Consider the following 18,994-nt stretch of genomic DNA (forward strand, 5'->3'; position numbering starts at 1 on the left):
TATATTTGAGTCTGAGACTGTTTCGCTACTCCGGTTTTAAGGTTGCTCTTAGCTTTGCTGCTTTTATTTGTGTTTTATGAGTTGAGTTATGCAGGTATTATTTTCTTATTATTTATCTGATTGTTCTGTAAAGCACTTTGGTCAACCTAGTGGCTGTTGTAAATGTGCTATATGAATAAAGTGAACTTTAACTTGAATTTTTCTGAGATGGTAATGGAAGCCTGCCAGTGATTTGCTGTATTATACTAGAGCCCATCTATTCCTGCAGCTTTGTCCCCAAAGCACATTACAAGGCTTATAGCACAAGGCTCTAAGCACGTCACCCTCTCTCATACATTTATTTCCCTGGTGTCTCCTTATCCCTCTTGCACGCACCTAGATGGATGAACACTGACACACACACACAAATTAATACACAAACACATGCAATTATGCATTTTTTTGTGTGTGTTGGAAAAGAGATTAAAAACAATTCAGAACAATGGTTCTGTCAAATGCAACGCCTTCAAATGGAGAAAAGAACTGGGCCGTAGGCTAGATAATATAAGCTTGTATTAGAGCGTAGTAATAATAATAATAATAATAATAATAGTTTTCGGATAATATACCTTATAATGAAATAGTTTTTTTCTTGTTTTAAGCATACAACTCAATGCATTCTGTTAGATTAATGCAAGAAACATGTGAAAAGAAAATTCTGTTTCAGGCTTGAACAAAAAGATATCAGCATTGAGCAATACTGAATCTTACATTGAACATGAAGGGAAATGGGTGATATCAGAAGTAGGCTCCGATCAGGATTTTTGCAGCCCGATACATACAACCGTTTTCTTATAATCATGAACGGCAGATACCGATACTGATTATACATGGTGATTGTTTTTACGCCATGTTTTGGACAGTTTTTTTTAGGTATCTGCTTGCAGCAGATTATATTTAATATGTACATTGAGCACATTATGGTTTTTTTTTATTTAATGAATGATTTAATGAATGATGCTTCTTCTATATATTGTTTTGTGTTACTCTACGTGAACTCATAAATTGCCCATTGGGGACAAATAACGTGTTTGAATTAAATTGAATCATTCAAGCATTATATAAGTCATATACAAGCTCTGTTGACTGTCACTCTTAACTCCTTTACCCTGAAGGCAGTTTTAATGATTTCACGTCTAAGAGGCATACTTTAAAGTAATGGCTCATAACTTCAAAAAAATACAAAATAAATACAAAATAAATAAAACAAGGTTTCATCAAGTAGACTACATGGTCTCATTTGATATAAAATAGATTTATCATGTTTAGAGGTTCTTATATTACAACACTGCTAAGAAAACCCCATGCAGACAAATTGCAATTTAACTAGATGTACCGCATCGCGGTACAAAATATGACCGCCGCTCAGGCCTGCACTGGCTTTCCACAAAAATAAATGACGTGGAGTAATTTGGCTGTATTGCGTGTTTATGTATATACCTAAAAAAAGTAATAGTATGTGCATGTCTGTCTGTCTGTCTGTCTGTCTGTGTGTGTGTGTGTGTGTGTGTGTGTGTGTGTGTGTGTGTGTGTGTGTGTGTGTGTGTGTGTGTGTGTGTGTGTGTGTGTGTGTGTGTGTGTGTGTGTGTGTGTGTGTGTGTGTGTGTGTGTGTGTGTGTGTGTGTGTGTGTGTGTGCATGTGTGCGCGTGTGTGTTTGTGTGTGTGTCTGTGCATGTGGATTTGTATGTGTGTGTATGGGTGTGTGTCTGTGCGTGTGGATGTCAGTGTGTGTGCATGCTTGCGTTTGTTTGTATTCCTGCATGTGTGTGTGTGACAGTATCATCCTAAACCAGCAACCCTTCGCTCAACAGCACCATCTACAGGCCGATGAGTGTACAGTCACTAAATGTGCACATAAATGAATTTATTTTATACCCCCCCATGGATGAAATTCTACAAAACTTAGCAGAGGATACCCCCAGAGGTTGTCAAGTTAATCATACACATGAAATATGGTGCAGTTCTGAACATCTCCACTGAAGATAGGGGCGATTAAAGCAGAATAATATTGCATTTTCATTTTTTATGGGAGGGGCGCAAATCACAAATGAGTGATTATGGGCTAGGTTGATGTGGGCCCTTAAGAGCAACATACCATAAAAATTTCTTCATCCTCTGTGCCACGGTTCAGGTAGTTATTTAGGAAAAACTGCATTTTTGAGGGTGTGGGGGGGCCCAGCGCGGGGGGGGGAGTGGCCCCCGGGGACCAAACGAAATTTTTCCGTAGAAGTCTAGTGGGGCTACATGCCCACCAAATTTCATGTTCCCCGGTGCTTCGGTGTCCCTGGTATCGTTGACGAAAAAATTACGGGGGCCCCAGCGCGGGGGGGGAAGTGGCCCCCGGGGACCAAACGAAATTTTTCCGTAAAAGTCTAGTAGACCAACATACCATAAAAATTTCTTCATCCTCGGTGCCACGGTTCAGGTAGTTATTTAGGAAAAACTGAATTTTTTTGGGTTTGGGGGGGCCCAGCGTGGGGGGGGGAGTGGCCCCCGGGGACCAAACGAATTTTTTCCTTAGAAGTCTAGTGGGGCTACATGCCCACCAAATTTCATGTTCCCCGGTGTTTCGGTGTCCCTGGTATCGTTGACGAAAAATTTAAGGGGGCCCCAGCGCGGGGGGGGAAGTGGCCCCCGGGGACCAAACGAAATTTTTCCTTAGAAGTCTAGTGGGGCTACATGCCCACCAAATTTCATGTTCCCCGGTGCTTCGGTGTCCCTGGTATCGTTGACGAAAAATTCAGTAAGGTGACAAAAAAAACAACAAAAAAAAACTTTGACAATCCCTATATGACCGCTTTCGCTAGCTACGCTAGCGGCGGTCATAATGATTTATTTCATTATTATTGGTGCTTGACATGATGACCATTAGAAAATATATATGACAGGTCATAAAATTAAGTTTGGGCTTGTTCACAATCATGTCAACTGCATCTGGAACAAATCTTGTGTTGATATCGCAATCAAATCAAAAGTTATGACATTTGGAACTGTGGTAGCCTTTTTAATCAAAGTCTAAAAACCTCCACAAACAAGTGATCTGAGTGTTTTATTGAACATTAGAGCTACTTACATGTGAAACGCCACAAAGCCTAAAAATATTTATAATTACATAGAATAAGTAACAAGTTATAAGGTCCTGGTTGATGAGTGATGATCTTCCAGCACTTTAGCTCATGTGCGCTCATATTCTATGGTGCATGGTAAATCAAGATCTGTCAATCTGAGCGATCAAACCAATCAAAGCGTGCTCCAGTGGTAAAACAGTGTCCGGTTGATCTCTACATATAGTCCCTACCCTAATGATGGGAGAAACAAAGTTTTCAAATCTTCTAATGAATTGCCAATTGCTTCGCAAAATGATTCACTGTTTCGAAGCGTTCAAAACACCACAAGCTGCTGGTCAAAACAGAGTGCAACAAAAACTCAGGCCAAACATGCATAATAACAGCTTTAAAAAACCGAATGCAAATGTTTCATTGAAAGTATAATCTATCAACTGCAATTAACTAATCATCTAATTCCATTAAATATTAAGTGTCTTTATAATATGTGTTTTTTAAAAATAAATTTTCAGGGCTTGTTTTGTGTGTTCTATGGATGGCTCAGCTAAACAGGCCAAAAAGAGACTATTAATGACTATTATTCCTTTTAATTATACAAATGTCTCATTAAAACATCATCAAATGTAAAAAATGTGCATGATTAATGGTTTCACAGAGATCTCCCCCTAGCAGTGAACTATTGAAATTTCAAAACAGTTATAACATAACGAAGCCTCGTTTACTGAAATCAGTAACTTTTACAGTTTGATACACGCTCTGAACAACTGATTCGAAACAAAAGATTCATAAAGGTTTCAAAGCTTCATGAAGCAATGTTTTAAAAGCGCCCATCTCTACCCTATACCCACCATACCCGAGATCTAGTTTCAAACTCACTTTCAAATGACGTTGGAAAGCACTACTCATGGTCATGCATCTCTATTATAGCTACTAGTGGAGGAAAGGGGAGGAAAAAGAGAAGGAGAAGAACTATGCTGAGAATAACATCATCCACAGTCTTTGAGATTCACAGGTAATGCATCAGCTACAGGAATATATGACCTATTACTGACTTCCATTTTGGGCCACTCTCATTATACAGCCTGTGGAAAATAAGCTTCCTCTTCCACTCTCACTCCTTCTCTTTTTCATATACACAACCTCTTCCAAAATGACAGAGAAACAAAATAACAAGAGCACTTGACTTCAAAATGAGACTTTTATGGGAAAAATAGAGCTATTGTCCTTTTAGTTCTTTGAATCTTTATTTGTCATCCCTTTCTCTTCCTTTCAATCTCTCTCTCACTGTCAGTACAGCGTCAGCAGTCAATCCTGCACATGAACATTGGTGCTGTACAGCATGTGCGATGCGTGCGAGATCCTGAGACAGGAAGAGATGGATAAATGATTGGATAAAGGGATAAGGAGTGTTTCCTCAGCACAGTCTGTTCGCAGAGTGGGTGGGCTGGATGAGGGAGCTAAAGAGATTCGCACGTGCAAACATGGGGGTGTTTAATGTGTTCAGAAGCACTTATCCAATATGCTGTATATAGAAATAAACAACTATGTGCATTAATACCTCACTGAGATGGGCTTTGACATTCACACGCAGTCAAATTAGATGAGGTGTGAGTGCTTTTCACAGATCAAGTGAACAAATACGCATGAGAGCGTTCCATCAGGTAGCATATTGAGATGATAGTTAGTACTGCAAATTCTGTAGAAAGACTGGCATCAATACATTTTTGACAGTCTGGAAAAAAAAATGCAGATAAAAATATCCTTAAATAGCATTTAAAATACAAAACTTTAATTTAGGGGTTGTCAACTCTGGCTCTCGAGATCTACTTTCCTCCAGAGTTTAGCTTCAACCCTGATCAGACTCACCTGCCTTTAAAGCAGCACTATGCAGCTTTGCCGATTTCTTCGCTGTTTTCTCGCTTTTTGCTCGCGGGTTTCTCTATAATGCTCCCCCTACAGCTTCGGAATAGATATTTGACAACACTGTCGTCAAAACTCGTTGGCGACTCTCCCCCCTCCCATCTTCTCCCGCTGGTCATGTGCATTTTGTTTTCAAAGAATCCGGCGAACGCATGGAGCCATGTCCACTGAGGTATGTATGATACACAGAAGGCTAGCATATAAATGTTTAGATAGTGTTTGTTCGCAGTGCCGTAAAGCAATTTGTTACATCGCGAGACCTGATATCACGCGATACTTCCTGACGTTGAGGCCGGCGGCCACCATTCAACCCGAAAAAAGTCATACAACTATTCCAATGACTCCGAAGCTGTTCGGTTAAGGTAAAAAAAAAAAAGATACTTAGTTCACCTTTAACTTTCTTGTAATCCAGAAGAACTTTATTAGCTTGTTCAGGTTGTGTTTGGAGCTAAGCTCTGGAGAAAAGTGGATCTCGATCTTGAGTTGAGAACCCCTGCTATAATTGGTAGATTTACATGTTAAAGTTGCATTTAATAGTTTGTTGCTAATTTAAAAAGTTTAACTATTTATTTCTCCATATTCTCCATGTAATTTCAATAGATGAAAGTGCAGTAATCACTTTTTCTATGTAATCAAATTTTGCAGGCAAAAAAGTTGGCAATAGTGCAGCAAAGTGTGAAGCACAGCTTTCACTTTCAAACCAAGCAGCTTTCAACACAAATACATTTACATGACCACCTTGAAACCGGGGCGAAAACTACATGGGGAAAGGCCGTACCTTAACACCATTGTGGTAACAGCACACAAAGAACAGTGTTTTTAAAGTACACAAAGAACAGTGATCTGCCTCCATCCAATCAACAACTGATCGATAGAATCAAATCCATTTTTTTTTTAAAATAATACATTTCACTCTGATGTGCATCACAATACAGAAGAAAAGATCTGTCGCTTTCTTTCATCATGAGTTGTAAAATTTGTCATGATATACTACCATTGTATTGATTTCCCACAATCGGATATTCATTCAATTATCTGCAGGAAAAAAAAAGTCATAATGGCATAGAACTGCATAAGGTTGAATAAATTATGACTATTTTCATTTTAGGTGACCATTGCCTTTAAGATTTCTTGTTCTTCTGATAAGATAGCAGTAAAGTAAATAAAAGGCAGAGAATTAAATTCATTACATTTAAAAAAAATTAAAAGAACTCACCTCTTTTTATATTCAGAACATGTACTGTTGAATCATGCAAAATAAGCCTTTAATATTATTAAACTACTTGCTTGTGTTGATGTGATTGTGTGTGTGTGTGTGTGTGTGTGTGTGTGTGTGTGTGTGTGTGTGTGTGTGTGTGTGTGTGTGTGTGTGTGTGTGTGTGTGTGTGTGTGTGTGTGTGTGTGTGTGTGTGTGTGTGTGTGTGTGTGTGTGTGTGTGTGTGTGTGTGTGTGTGTGTGTGTGTGTGTGTGTGTGTGTGTGTACATTCACTTCCTCCAACAGCAGGGGGCTAAAGACTGAGAGTGATGCACACAGACAAATATGTCACAAAGAATGAGTACACCCCAACCAAAATATGTCAGTGCAAAAGAACAAATGGGAGGGAGAAGGGGGTCACAAAGAGGTAAAACAGAGAAAGAGGCAGATAGAAACAGATGGAAGAGGTGGGGGAATGCAACCCAAAAGACTGAAAGAGGGGTCCTGAGGACAAGTAAACAAGTGTGCATCCAAGAAGCATCTCCGCACAAACACATCGGGTTATGCGTTCCGCGTGTTGTGCCTTTTAAAGAACATGTTTTACGATGCCCACAGCAGGCATGAGTGATTTCAGTGCCTTTCATGTTGACTGCTTTTCGGGTCACTGACTCTAACCTCTAGCAGCAACACATGCACACACACATAACTCCTTTCAGTCATCACACTACACTTCTTCTGCTCTATACACATGTATATACACACAATTCTCAACACACTACCACCTATCCATTAGCACAAACCCACACGCTTGCCATGCTCACAAACTCACACGTACTGCTCTGTTAGCTCAACTCACACCACACCAGAGACACACACTTCATTTATTCACTTCATATGTAGCGGTAAGGAAGTTACCACTTAATCGCAGCAAGCAGAAAGCTTAAATCGCAGCAAGCTGCTAATTGCTCAAAAACAGCATTAATAAGATAACAGGAGAAATTATCACGCTGATCTTACCGATGTGGAGCAGACCGTTAAAAAACTGTATGGGTCAGAGAACCTGACTCTAAAGTTCTATAATTAACTTTCACAAGTTAACATGCTCATTTAATCCTTGAAAGTGGTAAATACATTTGGCCATGAAATATTGGGTGCCTGGATAACAGAAAACATCTTTTGTGAAATAGCAATTTGAGATTTTTTATCGGTTTTCAGCAGCAATGATTCGAAGTAATGAATTACATGTTGACTTTACATCATTACTTTTTAAAACCCCTTATTTTTATTTATTTACTGACAAATTGAATAGAAATTTCATTATTTCACACTTGAAATCAAATACTCTTATTTTTTTTATTGAATATTGCAGTATTTATTATAAATGATTTATCTGTGCACAAATAACTTCTCCCTCCTGCAACATCTTTTCTCTAATGACACATTTACTGGCGCAAGGGTGAGACAGACAACCAGCCACTCACATCGCAGCAATAGCAAAGAACAATCTAGTCTCAGCCTCAGACGTCACACCCACAGACCGTTGGCTGAATGTCTGATGCATATGGCACACTTTTCTGGAAACACTTCAGGAGTTTCAAAGTTGCGATCTGATTGGTTGAATTATACAGGATGTCCGGGAGACGTGCGTGTCGCGCTATTTATCGGTTTATCTTCACCTGGAAAAAAATGCAGTGATGTCAAAACCCCTCGTGGAAGAAGAAAACCATTGTGTTTACAACTGTGACAATGAGCGCTTACCAGGATCAACTAAACGCTGGATTTTCAAAAGTATGTGAATTGCGTGGCTCCATTGTTGCAGTAAACTTGCACAACGTCCTTGAATGAATAATTTATTAGATGCATGCCTGTCTGTTATTGTAGGGACATCGACATTATATTGTCACACCCCTAATCATGACGCAGAACAAAACGAACTGTGATTGGTTGTGTTACACGTCAGTCAAACGTCCTCTTGGGCGGTCCTTAGCAAAGAAAAGCTGCAATAGAGTCCAGAGCGTCAGTCTGAAGGTCTGGCCATGTAAGACTAACAACAATACAATCTATTCCAGACAAACAAAATCAAGTCCCACCCTTAATTTTTTTTTATTATTGTTTTCCTGGACATTCATCACAATGGGGAAGCAAAGACTATCACAACTTACGTTTCATGCGGACTTTAAACTCCACCTAAGCCTACGCTCTACAAGCCAGCAAAATACAACAACTGGATTGTTCCCATTATATAATCAACAAAGCTGTAGACTTTTACACTGCAAGCAATGTGGGATGTATAAAAGAGCATAGTCATTGCAGACGTACTATGTTAAGGAAACAAACAGTTGTCCAGTATAGATATATATACAGTACTGGGCAAAAGTCTTAGGCAAGTTAATACCCCCCATTTCCAAACATTCTTTTTGCCATTAATTGTAATAATCCAGTGAGATTTGTGTATACACAAGGAGTCTGACAACAGCCGGTATGATCTGATCTCACCATCATCGAGTCCGTCTGTGATTACATGAAGAAACAGAAAAAACTGAGACAGACTAAATCCAAAAGAACTGCGGGAACGTCTCCAAGATGTTTGAAGAAACTTTCCTGCAAAGCTACCTGAAAACTATGCGCAAGTGTACCTGGACAAAAGCCGTTTTAAACGCAAAGGGTCGTTACACCATATATTGATTTGAATTAGTTAATAGAAGTTAAATCATAAATAAATTCAATTTATGAATTTATTTTTGAAAGCATTCTCACTTTACAGCATTTTAACACAAGTGGCAGTACTTTTCACAGTACTGTAGCTTTGCTGATAGGTTTCTTCAAGCATCTTGGAGACATTCCCACAGTTCTTCTGGATTTAGTTTGTCTCAGTTTTTTCTGTTTCTTCATGTAATCACAGACGGACTCGATGATGGTGAGATCAGATCATCCTGGCTGTTGTCAGATTCCTTGTGCATACAGAAATCTCACTGGATTATTACAATTATTGACAAAAAGAATGTTTGGAAATGTAAACAGATATATCCTACTGACACACTACTACAACAACTTGCATAAATATAAATAATACCAGTAAAATATTATTAGTGAACTATTTATAATGCATATTGTGTTTTATTGATAATAATCTTTTCTATAATGTCTAATGACTCCTTAGCATATGGATTGCTTTTTGACACAATAATAATTGTTTAATCTGAATATACTTTTCTGGAAGAGAGATCACACAAGTCAGCTGTCGGTGAGAAAAGTAATGCAAAATTAATTAACTACTTTCCATAAAAAGCAACAATGTAACATAAATAATTACATATTTGGGAGTAACATAATAAATGTAACATGACTTTTGAAACAAATGTTCTCCTACACATGCTTTGGGATTCAGTCCCTGAGTGAAAAGCTTGTGATCTTTATTGGAAGCGCTGCTCCAGGTATTGTGTGTTTGGGTGTGTATTCATCTATGTGTGCAAGACTGAGCACCTGAGCTCTACAGGGGGTTACAGATGCAGCCGTGTATACAAACACTAACACTTGAGCACAGCAGGACGTGACAGAACCGAAACACACATCACCAACTTCCTGGAATTTACCAGCCTGTCAGCTTATTATCGCTAACAATGGTGGAAAAGGGCCTGTAAGCACAGGGAAAAAATGCAAACATGTTACCAAAAAGCAGACAAATCAGCAGTGATATGATGGCATTTCAGCACATGGATGTGATTATGATTCCCTCTATGATGTTCATCATGCTGCTAATTAGTAAATGTGTGCATGCTAAGGAAAACCGCATGTAAAAGATGATGATATTACAAGTAATAAAGCAAGATCTGCATTTTTTCCACACCACTACGGAAGTAAAACTTAATTGTTAACTTGATATTTTTGAAAGATTAAATGTGTAAGATCTACCTAGGAAAGCAATAAATGTTTCACAAAGAACAATCAGTCTGTCCACTCCATCCATCTTAGAAATGGATAAAAAATTCAGCTGAACTGAGGTGACTTGAGTTTTCTCTTAAATGCTTAAAGCTACAATATGTAATTTTTTTTCGCTGCTAGGGGTCGCTTACCTCTTACAATAACAAAGGCGTAGGTTGATGAACAGTGAATAAGCGGAATCATGGAACTTGTCGTCATGCCGATGGATCTAAATATGTTTATGGATGAAATAATACATTGATGTTTTTTAACATGACTGTGGTATGAAGCAGGTTGCGATTGCTAATGAGAGACAGATATCAGCGCCACACGCGAGTCCCGCAGATTTAAAGAAATGAGGACATTTAATTCGAACGAACTACACGCAAGTGCTGAATTACTACTCATATGGGTCAGTTTATTTGAAGAATTAAACTTTTGAGGTAACGCAGTGCTGTTTCACTTGGTCTACACACTATCACACTAAACTGCATTTGAGTGTGTTTAAAGTTATAATGTTATCCTATGTGTTAGTTTGTTTGCTATATGAGATAAGCAGCAAGCTAGATCAACATTAGAATAACATACTGATCATATTCTAACATTTCATCATGTTGAGCTATATAACATTGATTTGTTTTATGTACATTTGCTCACCTGTCTTAGCCTGGCAAGCCAGATTCACATCAAGATGTTGGGTCTGGGAACTCACCATTGGCAGGGCTCAATCCGAGGGGCGGGATAAACGGTTGTCTTTCAAATTCCCTCTGCACGCAATAGGATAGCGCTACAACCAACCAGAGCGTTTCCCACCAGCAGAGCTGGTGCTTCCCACCAGCAGAGTTGATAGATTAAACTTTTGCCGTATTTGGTCGGCAAAACTACGAACACATCTTCCTTTTTTAAAAATGACTTAAGTGCCGTTCTTTGTTCTTTTCTCAAAGAAAAGCTTAACTCCAAGTCCTCCAGAGTTGCGGCCAAAGCCGATTCGAAAGACCGCTGTTTGCCAGGAGCAGCAGCAATCTTCTTTTTTTTCAAGTAGCAGGGAATTCACACAACCGTCGCAACTCTGTCGTCATTATGTCAAGCCCGCCCGCCGACTCTATACACGATGTGATTGGCCTGACTAGAGTTTGTTTTTTCCAGCTCGAAAGCCAACAGAGAGTTGCTAGACCACCCTGGCTGCAAAATAAAATTTGCTGCCGCTAGGGTGCGTCTAGATTTCTAGGCTACACATGCAAGGGCGGCGTCCCTGTCAAGTCGTGACTCGTGAAGCTCTGTCAAGTCGAAGTTTGCCGAGAAGCACTCTGCATCTCGAAAACGGCATGCCAATATTGATCCTCGTTTTATTTCTCCTTTTGTCCCAAAGTCTGCTTGCCATGGTCCATAATGTTTGAACGAAACAACAACAGCGTGAGCGTGCTGGTAGACGTAACGCAATTGTCCACATCTGTCGCCATAGTTACTATGGCAGTACAAGCGGAAACCAGGGATAACGCGGATATTACGTCATTGACAGGCGACAAGTGAACAGGGACGGGCACTATTTAAAATTGTGAATTTCTCTGAATGTACAAATTATTGGAAACATTTAGGATAATGTAAGCACACAATTGAAAGAAATATATAACACTGTGCAAGTGGTTTTTGGATATTTTGATACAAAATTCTTATATATGTACCTTTAAGGTTCAAATATGGTTAGTAGGGCACACATTAGACAAGAACAGAAAAGTTTTACCAAAATGTGCAGAGGGGTCAGACTCATGGGGACACAAACTGAGAGGATGTTTGCACAGTAGAGTGCACTCTTACTTTAACTCTCCCTTGAAACACGTTATACGCCTGTAAAAGCTTAACGAGTCAAGATGGGACAGTTACCTTGTTCAGCTTTACAGCCTAATGGATACACATTAGCTCTGATTCCTAGAATCCATGTTATTGAATGTGGATTTTAATAACAACTGACAGATTAATACAGTGGCCCTAAAAAATATTTAGAAAATACTAATGTTTAGATAATTCAGCTCACTTAAAAATGCATGGCACTGCTTTAGATCAAGGTTTTTTTTAGATGTTTTAATTGCAATAAGAACCCCCATCATGAAGGGACCCCCGCTGTACATTTATTTTAAAAAAATGTGTGATGTTATAGACAACAAATTGTTTCCTACAAAAAATAATTGGTTTTATACTGTCATTGTCCTAAAGCATAACAGAAAAGGAATATGTATAAAAGTTATGTGAACCTGTCAATTCCACATATTTTTTTTATTTATTTACTTAATAATTAAGGCAATGGGTTTCCTCACTTTAAAAAAAAAAAAATGTAAGTCAACTGAACACTTACAGTGTTTCAAAACAAAACATTTCCTTCCTCATTAAGTGTGGTCCAAAAACTTATGAGGACCAGTACAAACATGTAAAGTAACCAAGCAATAGTACCTAGCGTACTTCTTTCCATGTAGAGTGTAAAAACCTCTTTCAAATCTCAAATCCCCCAGGTGGTCTTTTTGAAGCCAGTCCCACACATTTCTCCACTGGACAGAGCTTAAAGTTGCAATGAAAAGGAAGTGTTGGGGTCTTTGATTCTTTCCCTCAAACTCAATAGCACACGACCAGTTGTGACCTACCACTGTAAATCCATTTCAATCCACTGAGAACTATAAACACTACATCTGTGAATGAATTCCTTTTAGACTTTGGAAAGTCTTCAGAAAGGATATCATTGGGATCATCTGCACTAATTTCTTGGCTACACTTATTAGAGATGGCAAACTCTTCCCACAATTCACTTACAGTACAGTAAAGGCCTCATCACTCCCCACCCACACATCAAAATAAACAGCAACAGTGAAGTGAATGAATCAATGTTGTGTGTGCATAAACCCAAGCCACAAAATAGCAAAGAGCATAAAACGGAAGGGAAAACAGGTGTCAGCCAATACAAACAGAGAATAATTTGTGACCAGAGGGAAAACACTGCCAACACCTCCAGCAGAAATGAAGCTTACAGTACATTTATCCAATCTACAAAAAACAAACAATAATAATAATAATATATATGTATGTATGTATGAAGACCTCCGATGTAAAAGCCTCTAAAAGCCACCTATGTCAAAAATGAGATAATGATATTGAGTGAATGCTCTCCGTACATAGTACACATTCATCAAATACTTTCACTTCAAACTCACTAAATCCCAGCCTCAGCCCATTCAGAAATGTCGGTAGAAACCTATACATAGGAGCCTGATTAAAAATGTTAATATTAAAGAAAAACGTTAGACGGACTTAGAGGCTTTTGCAGCTGAAGTCTTCATATTAGGTGATTTCCGAAAGTGAATTTTTTATTTATTTTTAATGAAATAACTTTTATTCAATAAGAAATTGATCGAGTGGAAGTTAAGGCATTTAACAACAACAACAAAAAAACTATTTCAAATAAATGCTGTTCTTTTCAACTTTCTAATTACCAGAGTTTCCACAAAAATATTAATCATAATAACAAATGTTCCTTTAGCAGAAAATCGCCATATTAGAATGATTTCTGAAGGGTTGTGTGACACTGAAGACTGGAGTAATGGCTGCTGAAAATTGCTTTGACATAACAGGAATAAATAATATTTTAAAATACATTAATATGAATATAATCATATTTTACAATATTACAGTTTTACTGTATTTTACTGAGCATGAGACTTCTTTCAAAAACATTAAAAAAATCTTACTGACCCCAAATACCATGCCGCATATGTAGTATAGACAAATTACCCCCCCAAAAAAATGTATTTGCTTTCATTAGATTAAGAACACTGAAACTGTTGTAAAAAAAATTTTTTTTTTTTTTTTTTAAATCATCCCCCCATCCAGCTACTACCACACTCCATGTCTTCACTGCACACAACTCTCTTCACCCAACAGAAGTAAAAGTGTGCTTGTGAATAGCAGCACCAATTGTGCAAATACTATAAAACCACTCAAGTTGTAAAGCTGAGCTGTGTGCTAAAGCCTGTGGGTTGCATACAGTAAGAGCTCTCCGTGACTACACACACCACTCACATCCTCCTCTGACCTAAAAACAAGGCTCCGATTGCCCGCTACACGTACAATGATTTGAGAGAGAGACATCCCAGATTATGGGTGAGCACTGCAATCACACAGGCAGCGGCACAGCACTCCTCCCCCATCACACACTGTCACTAGAGGACAGCCATTTGTCCAGGCTGCTTCGATCAATCTGAATTTCAAACAGGGACTTTATGGTAATTGTTCGTCTTATGTGTGTTTTCTGTGCATTTCTTCAGATGTGAAGCGAGCACAGCAGGTCCAGAGTGGCTGGGGGGGGGGGGGGGGGGGGGGGGGGGTCCATAGTAAGTGTTCTCCATGTTTTATCCTGCTCTGCTAGGTTTGCCTCCGGGCTACTGGACAAAATCCAGGTGTGACACCATCATAAAAGTAGCACTGAATGAAAACAGGTGAGGGAAGAGCCATTTTTAAACGTGCTGATTGTGTGATTAATCAGCACAAAAAAAAAAAAGAGTCCTTTTAAAAGGTATAAAAACTGACATAATGCCGCATATGTAGTATAGACAATATGTAGTATAGACCATAGTAAGTGTTCTCCATGTTTTATCCTGCTCTGCTAGGTTTGCCTCCGGGCTACTGGACAAAATCCAGGTGTGACACCATCATAAAAGTAGCACTGAATGAAAACAGGTGAGGGAAGAGCCATTTTTAAACGTGCTGATTGTGTGATTAATCAGCACAAAAAAAAAAAAAGAGTCCTTTTAAAAGGTATAAAAACTGACATAAGCTCTATTTGACAAATTACATTATTTTTCCAAGGACACTAAGTGTTCAAGACAAGTGCTCATCAGTTTAAGATTTGCACCTTAATCTAAGCTTTACATGTTAATGCATGTGTGTGTGGTCCTGGTAAACCATATGTTATGGGGACATGCCCGTGAGGAAAACAGCTTATTTAAGTGTTTGTTTGTTTTTTTGAGAAAATGTAAAAAAAATACTGAAAGTTTTCTGTGATGGGTAGGTTAAGGGGTAGGGGTAGGGGAAGGGGAAGGGGAAGGGGAAGGGGAAGGGGAAGGGGAAGGGGAAGGGGAAGGGGAAGGGGATAGAATATACAATTTGCACAGTATAAAAAATCATTATGGACAATCCCCGTAAAACATGGAAACACAACAATAATGTCAATTTATTTAATTGCAAATTGAAAAGTCAGAGTAAGGTACATTTACACTGCATTTAAAATTATTAATATTTTATAAAGCACTTAAATTATTTTTTTATTTTTTTGGGGTTAATTAGCCGTATAAATTGTTGATAAAAATGGATGAATTTGGATTAAAGACATTTTACAGCATTCATATGGACTATATTGCGTAAGCACGTGTAGGCTATATTTGATTCGTTTGATTCTTGAGGATTAGAAATGAAATAGGGGATTATAATTGTTACCAAATGAATGAAAGTATGAATCACATGTTCCGCTGGTGAAGTACAGACACACATGCTGCAGTGTAATCTCTGTGATAGCGTTGGTCAGCGCAAAGGCGCACGGGAACTGACAGTGTGGAGCGCGTGAACTCGACACTGAAACACCCCCCACCGGCACGCGAGCACAACATAGCCTACTTGTGAGCGCGGATATCCGTCGAGCTTTTTCCATATACTTCTCTTACGTCACAAATATCCGCGCTCTTAAAGGAGACATATCATGCTTTTAAATTGTTCCTTTTTACATATAAATCATACATTTGTAGTCTATATAAAGCGGAACTGCAATGCTTGGGTCTGAATTCCTCATTATTATAGCTCCACAGGCCCCTTTTCTACCCCTTTTCTAATGTGCTTCTGAAAGCAACTCGTTTTGGTGCGGTCTCTTTAAATAATATTGAGACACTTCATACCCCGCCCCCTCTCCAGGTTGTAGCGGTGACACTCGGTTCAACTCCACCCCGTTCGGCCATTTTTGTAGTCTGGTAGCAGAGATAGGATTATCTAGCGCACAGAAACTTTTATACACACGTTATTAACAAAATGTCAACAACGGAAGACTTGTCCAGCCAGCCTTACATGTTCGAGCCAGAGCCGGAGCGAGATGAAAATGAAGACGACGAACCTGCAGAACAACGTCTTCATATGGATGTATCGCAATGGTGTGTACTGTATTTACACATGAAACTTTGGTCTTCCGACCTTTTACCACCGTGTCGATTTATTTTGATTAATATGTCCGAGGGAGAGAGAGCAAGACAGCGTCTAGTTTGGAGACGGTGATGTCTTGTTTACACTTTCGCCTGGCTCTGAAGAGAGAGAGTGAGCGCGCGCGCGACCGGGTCTCTCTCTCTGCTCGTTCTTTCAGTTAAACATGCTCCTGTCACAAGCGCGGCAGTTCATCTAAATTAGACGGTGTAATGAAGCGTGTGGGTTACTACATCCAACAACCGAACATTTTAACTTACCCTCTCGTAACTTCTGCATCCTTTAGCTTGGACTACAAAATTGCAGCGAGAAATAATAATGGCGGATTGCTCGAAGTGTTGGGCCGGAAGTCAATGTCCTTATTTGGCAGTTCCGCTGCAAATACTGTGACGTGATAGTTCAAAAAACGTCATAGATAACAGAAAAATCTGAACCGGTTGAAAAATATGACCAAAACAGAATATAAAGATATCAACGAAGCACCTGAAGAGAATAATTTCATCTTTTCTGTACTTCTAAACACTCCAAATATACAACAAAATGCATTTAAGGGCTAAAAAAGTGCATTTAGCATGATATGTCCCCTTTAACACACATTTAATGAGCGCCTTGAAAAAAAAAAAAAAAAAAAAAAACCTTTCCACAATGTGGGTCAAAGCTTAATTAAATTGAGTCCGATGTTATTCTAACGACTCGAGTCTATATGAGTCACGTTTCCCAGCACTTATCTGCTGATATTACGATTTTGGACAGGTTTCCGTCCGTGTGTTATTTTCCCACTCTATGATTGACATGCCAAGAAATACAATCCCATGGCACTTCATACTGATGTGGTTAGATGAATGCCAAAACAAACTGCCGTATATCCGGCTCAGCATGTCAATCAAATCCAACGAACGAGTTCATTTTCCCTAATAGAGCCAAAAAGCCTCTCTTTAGGTTCAGTCCAGCGTTTAACACTCGGATAGGCTACGTGCCAGCCAGACAATCTCAAAAGATAACACAGCAAAACAGAGGGAAGACCCGACGCACAACTGCTGACAGATACACAGATATGGAGTCCCTAAAATAATTCATTTAACCCGTTCAGACCTGGATAAAAAAATAATAATAAAAAAAAAGTTAAATATTTGTAACAGTTATTCTAATGTCCATTATAATGGAAATTGGTTCTGAACAGTAGTAGCAACTTACAGATATATCTGTATATATGTATTTTTTCTAAATAATGTAGAAGTATAATTATACTTCTACATTATTTAGAAAAAATACATTAACAATCATTGCAGTGTTTTTTTTTTTATCACTGAATTAAAAAACAAACAAATATTAAACAGTCTAATAGCTGGTATTCAGTTAGCCTACTTGTTCTGAATGGTAAAAGATCATCAAAAACAAAATTTAAAATTTAAATCTGCAGCAATTATGTAGACAAGTATACACTTAATGAAGGGAGAATGATGATGGCCCTTGGATCGCCTTCTGTGGGGTTCAAACCTGCAACCTTTCACTGACCAGCTATATATATATAGGCCTATATATATATATTATCACAGTGCCATGCCACCTCCAACTTTGCATCTTACAAAAGAAAAATACTTTAGAAGTTTCGACTAAGCATGAAGAAGATTGATAAAATGGCCTTTTTCTGTTAAAGGCAAATTGTTTTGAAAAAAAAATAGGCTTATATTTATAATAACTTTATATAAGACATGGTCTGAAAGGCACTCAGATTTGATGAAGACTTAACAAAATGTGTAGTAGGATTATTACTGAAATCCCATCTAGCTGTATTGCAATAGCACAAAGTACACATCTTTTGTTTACATTGAGACCACTGTCCATTATAATCGAGATCTCAATCTATGATGATATGATTATGACTAGCTTTACTAATGCCATATTCAGGCTTCATTTTAATATCGTATTATTGATGTAAATTTAATGGCAGAATTCATTCAAAAACATAACGTCCATTGGAATGGACACTGAATGGGTTGAAGCATCTCTAGAGTTACTGCTTTATATTTGATGTACTCCACCAAACATGCATTACAGGGTCCATATTAAATTTAAAGTCATAACATTAACGAAGTGTGTTTTCAATTTTACAAGTAGATATTAAGCAAATGTCGCACATTTGTATGACTCTGTATTTATAATCAATCACATTGTAACATGAACACTGGAATAGCCTAGCGAAATCAACCAAAACATAACGTTTTATTGGCTAAACACTGTCTAGGTGTGAGCACTGGTATTCCTTTTCGACATGATGGCACGTTTGCAAACAGCCATGCGTAAAAACACGCACACATTTGTAGTTTGAAGTACAATTTAGTTGTTTTTTAAACAAAATCTTAAGTATATCAATAATATCAGCGAGCGTTAAGGGCAAACACGAAATGTAGGCTATATCTCGGAATAAAACCGGCGAGTTGATTTGATGGAAAGAAACGTGCGCGCATATCAGAGATGAGTGCGCGCTCATCTTTCTGAATCCTGGCTGTCAGTGGTGTATCCTCTTCTGTCTCCATGATTCGAAACAGCACTTTTAAGCATTTCATGTGAAATAAATGTGACAAGCGTGGCAAACGTGAATGTAGGCTACCTGTGCTGGCTCGCGCGCGC

General features: G+C 38.5%; 1 protein-coding gene and 1 long non-coding RNA gene across 2 annotated transcripts in view; both read right to left on the reverse strand.

The window, feature by feature from the left end:
* Nucleotides 1-18,994, reverse strand: part of LOC309494947 — a 161,030-nt gene that overhangs the window by 72,538 nt on the left and 69,498 nt on the right. The gene's annotated exons all lie outside the window — the stretch shown is intronic.
* The window catches only part of mtnr1aa (melatonin receptor 1A a), a 56,743-nt gene that overhangs the window by 37,363 nt on the left and 386 nt on the right, over nt 1-18,994 (reverse strand). The window lies entirely within an intron of this gene.

This window comes from Leuciscus leuciscus (assembly GCF_965113295.1).
Source record: "Leuciscus leuciscus genome assembly, chromosome: 3".
Taxonomy (NCBI): Eukaryota; Metazoa; Chordata; class Actinopteri; order Cypriniformes; family Leuciscidae; genus Leuciscus; species Leuciscus leuciscus.